The sequence below is a fragment of the Dama dama genome, chromosome 11 (genome assembly GCF_033118175.1).
Source record: "Dama dama isolate Ldn47 chromosome 11, ASM3311817v1, whole genome shotgun sequence".
NCBI lineage: Eukaryota > Metazoa > Chordata > Mammalia > Artiodactyla > Cervidae > Dama > Dama dama.
In genome coordinates, this window is record NC_083691.1 from 96,250,983 (window position 1) to 96,259,871 (window position 8,889).

Below are 8,889 nucleotides of genomic sequence, written 5' to 3' on the forward strand. Positions count from 1 at the left end.
ACAGAGTCACGGACACAGAGAGCAGACTAGTGGTTGCCAAGGGGGAGGGTGGGAGGGAGACGGATGGACTGGGGGCTTGGGGTCGGTAGATGCAAACTATTATTTAGATTGGATGAACAATGAGGTCTTACTGCATAGCACAGGGAACTATACTCAACCCCTGGGACAAACTATAATGGAGAATAATATTTTTTAAAAAAGAACGTATATATGTGTAAAACTGAGTCACTTTGCCATACAGCAGAGATTGGCATAATATTGTAAGTCAACAATACTTCAAAAACAAAAACTATACTGCATTGTATTGGAGTGTGCACTGGTGCTCTCCCTGGCTTGTAACACCCCTTACTTCTTTCAGACTCTCCCATCCATGAACCACACCCCCTCTGCTTCCCTCACTGCGGTCCTTGGTCCTTCAGTCTTCATCCTCCCAGGGTATCTGACTAATTAAGTTCATGTTGCCTTATAACCCTGTGAGGTCCAAGACATGGCTCAAGATGCCTCTGCAAGAATGAGCAAACAGGGAATTCCCTGGTGGTCCAGTGGCTAGGACTCTGCGCTCCTGATGCAGGGGGGCTGGGTTCGATCCCTGGCCAGGGAACTAGATCCCACATGCCACAGCTAAGACTCTATGCAGCCAAATGAATAAAAACAAATGTTTAAAAAAAAAAAGAATGAGCAAACACCCTCAAGGGGAAAGGACACCAAATGCCAGACTTACTTGTCCAGATCTGCTGAATCTAGCTGAGTAATTCTTACAGATCTTTACCCCCTCCCAATAGTTACTTCTTCTGTTTTGTTTGTTTTTCTAGTTTGTATGCATTGCAAGATTTGTTTGTTTTTACATTTTATTGGAGTATAGTTGATTGACAATGTCGTGTTAATTTCTGCTGTATAGCAAACTGACTCAGTTACACATGCATACATTCTTTTCCAGTGGGTTTTTTTTTTAATTAAAAATTTTTTTTGATGTGGACCATTTTTAAAGTCTTTATTGAATTTGTTACAATATCACTTCTGTTTTATGTTTTGTTTTTTTGACCTCATGGCATGTGAGCCTCGACCAGGAATTGAACCCACACTCCCCTCGACCCTTGCCACATTGGCAGGTGAGGAACTAACTAAACAGTGGGCCGCCAGGGAAGTTCCTCTAGTGGATTTTTAAATTCTACGGTTTTTGTTGCTGTCTCTCAGGTTGCACACAGGAGCCACTGTGTCCTTCATCACAACTTCCAAGCTTCCAAGACAATGTCTGTTCTTCTGTCTCAACACTAGCTTTTTGCCCCCTGGAGGAGGCATATCTATCTCAACGCCCTTTTCTCTGCCTCAGAGGTGGGTTTTTAAATAATTGTTTGGTTGTTTATTTGTTTTTGTATCTTCTGATGTTATTGCCTCCTTTCTCCCTTTCTCAAAATAAGATGATTGGAGGGACTTCCCTCGTGGTCCAATGGCTAAGACTCCGAGCTCCCAGTGCCGGGGGTCCAGGTTCCATCCCTTACCAGAGAACTAGATCCTACATGTGGTAACTAAGAGTTCTCACGCTGCAACTATAAAGACCCTCTGTGCTGCAACTAAGACCCAGCGCAGCCAAATAAATAAATAAATACTTTAAGATAAATAAAATGGCTTGACTATTATTAGTATGGCTGCAGCTTTCTCTAGCCTTTCTCTTCCAACCCCATCTCACCTTAGCTTCATCAACTGGGGACAGTCTGTCTTCAACCTCTCCTGTCCATCTACTACTAGCCGTCTCCCAGTGAAAAGTGAAAGTAAAAGTCTTAGGCACTTAGTCGTGCCCAATTGTGACCCCATGGACTGTAGTCCGCCAGATTCCTCTGTCCGTAGGATTCTCCAGGTAAGAATACTGGAGTGGGTTGCCATCTCCAGGGACTCCAACCTAAATAAAACCTCACCCCAAATCTCCTACCATCTCAGACTGTCAGCTCCTCTTTTCCTTTCTTGACATAGATATTTTTTCCTGAAGATATCTGGTTTCCATTCTACCTTCACCCCATTCTATGGAAACTCCTTTGTAGACGGTCACCAATGACATCTAGGTTGGCAATGACTTTTGTCATTTTCTTTTGTGTTGATTTCTTTGGAGCACATGAAACTGTGGCCTACTTTTCCTTAGATTTCTTTTTCCCTTGACCTAAAGTGCAATTCTATTTCCCTTACCATTATGTCTCTGCCACTGCAGCCGGCTGCCTTTCTCACATTCCTTATGAGACAACCACAATTTAAGAGTTTCTGCAAGGCCTTTGGAGCAGATGAATGGTTCTGTTGTTGGAAAGTCAAGCGTCTTACAGGTGGGCCCCAGGCACATCCTAGAGCAGGAGAATGAAAAAAGGAGAAAAAATCATTCTGCCTAACAGCTTCAAAGGCCATTTCAGTGATAGACTGGGGAAATTTTTACGGGTTATACTACTGCCTTTAGGAAAATGTTTCTTTTCCTTAATGTGTGTTTAGACTACAAGGTCTCTGGGAGTTATTGTTTGTCCTTGAAAAGAGGGTGTGAGATCGTGTTTTCATATCATCTGCAGAACAATTCAGAGGGTTCCTCACCTCCGCCTCAAGATGTCTGAACAGAGACTGAACTTGGAGGAGGAAAGCCCTTTGTGGACTGGTCTCCTGAAGCCCCTGCATTGTCCTGCCAGATTGATTAGCTCACCTTCTGACGGATGTCCTGGTAGCTTTCTCTGCCCTGGACTGCGTGTCAGTGCGGAACAGGGTTAGACAGTCCACTGGGTCCAGAATAGAGAAGCGGAGATTTGCAAGGAAAAAGGGGGCTTTTCTTTTTCTTGATCACACCACATGCCACGCAGGACCCCAGTTCCCCAACCAAGGGCTGCATCCCCGCTCCCTGCATTGGAAGCTTGGCGTCCCAACCACTGGTGTGTGTGTGTCTTCAGTTGCTTAGTTTTGTCCGAGTTTTGAGCGACCCCGTGGACTGTAGCCCTCCCAGCTTCTCTGTCTGTGGGATTTTCCATGCTAGAATACTGGAGTGGGTTACCATTTCCTCCCCCAGGGGATCTTCCTGACCCAGGGATCGAACCTGCATCTCTTGGGCCTCCTGCATTGGCAGGCAGGTTCTTTACCATTAGCGCCACCTGGGACAACCGCTGGTCCTCCGGGAAGTCTCAAGATGGGCTTCTCTTTAAGGAGAGAGACAGAAGGGGTTGAAGTCATGAAAGCAAGACTAGGAAGTGAGTGGGCCCTGGGAAAGGGGTGACTTCTTTTCTCTGGGATTCGGGGCTATAGTCATCTATTTAGCACACAAACTTGCCTTTTCTTCTTTCCTACAGTCACTTCCTGTAGTTATTCCCAAAGTTTTTTTTTTTTTTAAGATGTTTTTGGATGGGAATCATTTTTAAAGACTTTATTGAATTGTTAAAAAATTGCCTCTGTTTCATTTTTTGGCCCTACAGCATATGGGATCTTAGCTTCTCAACCTGGGATCGAACCTGCACCCCCTACATTGGAAGGCAAAGTCTTTACCACTGGATCACCAGGGAGTTCCTATTCCCAAAGGTTTAAGAAAGCTTTCAGCATGCCCCCAAGCCTTACTTGAGAGGTTTATGGATAAATAAGGGGCGGCCCAGGGAGGAAACACACTGACATCTCAGCACAGAGCCTACCCCACCCAGGTTCTTCTTTTAGGAAGAATAGGAGCCGGAGGTCAAGTGAAGAGGAGCAGTGTGAGCAGCCCAAGGCGTGCCGAGAGGGGCTCAGGGGAGCACAGGACGATGGAGGGTCAGCCACACCGCACGCAAGCTCATCCCCAAATATGTCAGAGGAAGCTACACCTTCACAGCTGTGGGGGGCCAGACTTCATGAAGCTCTCCCTTGAATTCTCTTTTCTGTTCTCACTCTCCACCCCGACTGTCCAGCACACCTGTCCTCTCTTCCCCACATTGCCTACTTCCATGGCTGACGTACACCTATGGATTCAACCTCTTCTTCCTTCTTTGCACTCCTGTTTCTATCACAAGCCTGGAACTTCTCTCCTGGATTTTAGTCCCATATTTCCTGCCGAGGGACTACAGTTCACCCCTCAAACTCCATGTGATCAAGGTTCAGCTTCACATCTTCACTTTTCCTCTATAGATGGCCCTGCCTTAAGATGGTCTGACATACAAGTTTTTGACTTTACGATGGTGTAGAAGCTATATGCATTCAGTAGAAACCATGCTTTGAATTTTGACGTCTTCCTAGGCTAGTGATAGGCAGAAGAGTGCCTTCTCATGATGCTGGGCAGTGGGCTGCAGTTTCAAGTCAGACATGCAATCATGAAGATACATAACTGGTTCACTTACAGCCATGAAGCTACCAAACAACCATTCTATTTTTCATTTTTGGTATTAGTTAGTTCAGTTGCTCGGTCGTGTCCGACTCTTGCGACCCCATGAACTGCAGCACGCCAGGCCTCCCTGTCCACCACCAACTCTTGGAGTCCACACAAACCCATGTCCATTGAGTCGGTGATGCCATCCTACCCTCTCATCCTCTGTCATCCCCTTCTCCTCCTGCCCTCAATCTTTCCCAGCATCAGGGTCTTTTCCAATGAGTCAGCTCTTCGCATCAGGTGGCCAAAGTATTGGAGTTTCAGCTTCAGCATCAGTCCTTCCAATGAATATTCAGAACTGATTTCCTTTTGGATGGACTGGTTGGATCTCCTTGCAGTCCAAGGGACTCTCAAGAGTCTTCTCTAACACCACAGTTCAAAAGCATCAATTCTTTGATGCTCAGCTTTCTTTATAGTCTAACTCTCACATCCATACATGACCACTGGAAAAACTATAGCCTTGACTAGATGGACCTTTGTTGACAAAGTAATGTTTCTGCTTTTCAATATGCTGTCTAGGATGGTCATAACTTTCCTTCCAAGGAGTAAGCGTCTTTTAATTTTTGGTATAGTAGTTAATCAGTTATCAATGCATGAGCAATTCAACACTTCATTATAAAATAGGCTTTGTGTTAGAAGATTACGCCTATCTCTAGTCTAATATGTCTTCTGAGAATGTTTAAGGTACGCTAGGCTAAGCTATGATGTCCGGTAGGTTGGTGAATTAAATGAATTTCGACTTAACGATTCTTTCAACTTAAGATGAGTTTACTGGGATGCAATGAAATCATATTGAAGCACATTCATACGTCCTTTCTGTCCATACCAGCATGTCCCTGTCTTCACTGTTTTTATCTTTGTTGGTTGCACAGCCATTTTCCATCACCCAGGCTTAGACTGGGGTCACCTTTGAGTCACCTCTCTTGCCTCTTCATCCCTTTTGAGGGGCCGTGTCCTGTCTGTCCTCCTCTAGTGGCTCTTCCTTCTGACCCTGCTTTTCCATCCCCATCACCACAATCTTAATCGACCCCGCTTCTTCACACTCTGATTCTTGGGTTACTTCCTGGTCCCCAGCCTCTTGTTTTTGCCTCTTCCAGGAATCTGCATATCACCCCTGGACGGAGGAGCCTGGTAGCTACAGTCCATGGGGTTGCAAAGAGTCGGACACAACTGAGCAACTTCACTTTCACTTTCAAACATTTCTTTCTGTCACTCCTCTTTTAAAAGCCATTAGTGGGACTTCCCTGGTGGTCCAGTGGTTAAGAATCCATCTGCCAATGCAGGGGACGTGGCTTCAATCCCTGGTCCAGGAAGATCCCACACGCCACAGGGCAACAAAGCCCACGTGTCACAACTACTGAAGCCTGCACTCCCCAGAGCCCACAGTCTGCAACAAGGGAAGCCACTGCAACAAGAAGCCCCCATGCTGCCAGGAAGAGTAGCCCCACTCCCTGCAACTCGAGAAAGCCTGCGTGCAGCAACGAAGATCCAGAACAGCCAAAAATAAGTAAATAAAAACTTAAAAACAACAAGGTTCATAGATTCAAATATCTATAAAAGATAAAAATTTAAAAAAAATTAAGAGCCATTAAGAGTTCTCTGTTGCCTTCCAACTAATTGCTAAACTCTTTAGCTGGAATTGAAAACACTCCACGGTCAGGCCCTGCCTGCCTTTCCAGTTCAGTGACTCACTGCTCCCCTAGATGGGCCTCACCGTCAACAAAACTGACTGTGCTTTATGTTTCTCTTCTTTCTCCATAGTTTTCTCATTGTCTGCTATGTTCTTTGTCTTCTTTCACCTCAGACACATCTTTCCAAATCTGTACTTCAAATACCACCCAAAAATTGGGTCAAAATTCCTACTCTCAGCTTTAAATTTCCTTCACTAATTGCCTGTGGTCATTCATGTGTTGTAGGAATTTATGTACATGTCTTCTTTCTCCAACTAAATTGAAAAACTTTCTGATAGTATAGATGCATTCCATATACCTTATATCCTTCTGTTAGACCCAAATAGAATGATAGGCACAGTCTAGCCAACAAATGTTGGAAGGAATAGCTGAATGAAAGAGTATTTAAGAATAGAACTTCCCTGGTGGTCCAGTGGTTGGGACTCCTCGCTACCAATGCAGGGGTCCCGAGTTCTATCCCTGGTCTGGGAACAAGATCCCACATTCTGCAACCAAGTGTTTCTATGCTGCACCTAAGACCTAGGGCAGCCAAATAGATAAATAAAAATTTTTTAAAAAGAAAAGAATGTTCAAGAACAAAGTACATCATACAACTTGAGAGGAGGTATTCCCATTTTCAATGAGACGTCTGAACAAAAGGTCATTTTTAAAACCGATCCAAAGCAATCCCACTTCTGGGCATACACACTGAGGAAACCAGATCTGAAAGAGACACGTGCACCCCAATGTTCATCGCAGCACTGTTTATAATAGCCAGGACATGGAAGCAACCTAGATGCCCATCAGCAGATGAATGGATAAGGAAGCTGTGGTACATATACACCATGGAATATTACTCAGCCATTAAAAAGAATTCATTTGAACCAGTCCTAATGAGATGGATGAAGCTGGAGCCCATTATACAGAGTGAAGTAAGCCAGAAAGATAAAGAACATTACAGCATACTGACACATGTATATGGAATTTAGAAAGGTGATAACGATAACCCTATATGCAGAACAGAAAAAGAGACACAGAAACACAGAACAGACTTTTGAACTTTGTGGGAGAATGTGAGGGTGGGATATTTGAAAAGAACAGCATGTATACTATCTATGGTGAAACAGATCACCAGCCCAGGTGGGATGCACGAGACAAGTGCTCGGGCCTGGTGCACTGGGAAGACCCAGAGGAATCGGGTGGAGAGGGAGGTGGGAGGGGGGATCGGGATTGGGAATACATGTAAATCCATGGCTGATTCATATCAATGTATGACAAAACCCACTGGGAAAAAAAAATAATAAAAAATAAAAAATAAAACCGATCCAAGCCATCTGTATAAATTTACCTTTGGCTTCCTGTTGCCCTTTCTTGCTTAGTCGCTGTCTTGTCTGACCCTTTGCAACTCCAATACTGTAGCCCACCAGGCTCCTCTGACCTTGCGGGTTCTCTAGGCAAGAATACTTCGGGGGAGGGGGTTGCTGTGCCCTCCTCCAGGTGATCTTCCAGACCCAAGGATTGAGCCCTAGGGTCCCGCGCCTCATGCATTGGCAGGTGGACTCTTTACCACTGAGTCACCTGGGAAGCCCTCCAGTTGCCTTTGCGTGTGTTAGTCGCTCGGTCGGGTCCGACTCTTTGCGACCTCACGGACTGCAGCCCACCAAGCTCCCCTGTTCACGGGATTCTCCAGGCAAGAACACTGGAGTGGGTTGCCATTCCCTTCTCCAGGGCCTGTTGCCTTTGGTTTTCATGAAATTAGACTTGAGCATGAGGGTCCAAGGAAAATAGCCAAATGGCTTTTCCATGAACAAAATGTCTTTTTCTTGCCCTGGCTATGTAGGACAATGAGACATGAACACAATATGAGTCTAACTTTCCAGTCAAATTTTCGTCTTTTGCAAATATCATAAAACTTTTATTTCTAGACCCTCTGAAAGTCTGGTTTAATCTGCTAAGAACTACTAGAAACCATGATTTTAATGTGATTAGATTTCTTTTTCCAGAGTAAGGTAAACAGGGTTTTCTAAAAATAAAACTGGAAGAAAATGACATCATCAAAGCAGGAGCAAGGTCTTAGCCTTTTAATTCTACAGAATTGACATTATTATGGTCCACTCAAGTGGTTCTGTTGTGTGTAACCAACACACCCATAGAGGAGGGGAAAAAAAATAGCAAGTTCCGATCTATTATAATTATTGATTTTTTGCTTTGGTTGATGGCAAGTAATTTTTAGTAGTACCAGAAAGCAATGTTTTTCTTTGTAATGCTAACCTTGAGGGTGTTTTTATGTCAGTGAGTACTTGGCTAGTTGGTTTGCAATTTTGCCAAATTGCTTGGAATCTGAAAAGAAAAAGATCTATGAAACAGATTTTTTAATTAATGACTTGATATTAAGTGGATCTGGCTGCATTATCTCTGCTTTTTCATTTTAGTCAGAAGAGGGTAAGCACTGAAACATTCTGAGTCATAGCTTAGTTGGAGCAAATTCTGAATAGGACAGGTGTCTATAGTCTGTCTGTCTGTCACAAACGTGTTGTCTGTCTGTCTGTCGCATACGTACACTCCTGTTGCACCCTTTATTTTTTGGAGACCACATCTTGTGCTATTTCAGAGAAATAAGATGTTTATCAGGTGATCTGAACTGTCTGCAATTGAAAAAAGTGCGTCAGCAGATGCACATTACTACACATTACTACACATAAAGTAGATAAAAAGCAAGGACATATTGGATAGCACAGGGAACTAGATTCAATAGATCGTAATAACTGATAATGGGGCTTCCCAGGCGGCTCAGTGGTAAAGATTCTGCTTGCCAATGCAGGAGGCGCAGAAGACCCAGTTTCAGTCCCTGAGTAGGGAAGATCCCTGGAGAAG

General features: G+C 44.2%; 1 non-coding gene across 1 annotated transcript; it reads left to right on the plus strand.

The window, feature by feature from the left end:
* The first annotated feature begins 528 nt into the window (after window positions 1-528).
* Window positions 529-601, plus strand: TRNAR-CCU (transfer RNA arginine (anticodon CCU)). Its single transcript has one exon. It is a non-coding gene; the product is annotated as a tRNA-Arg (tRNA).
* The last annotated feature ends 8,288 nt before the right edge of the window (window positions 602-8,889 follow it).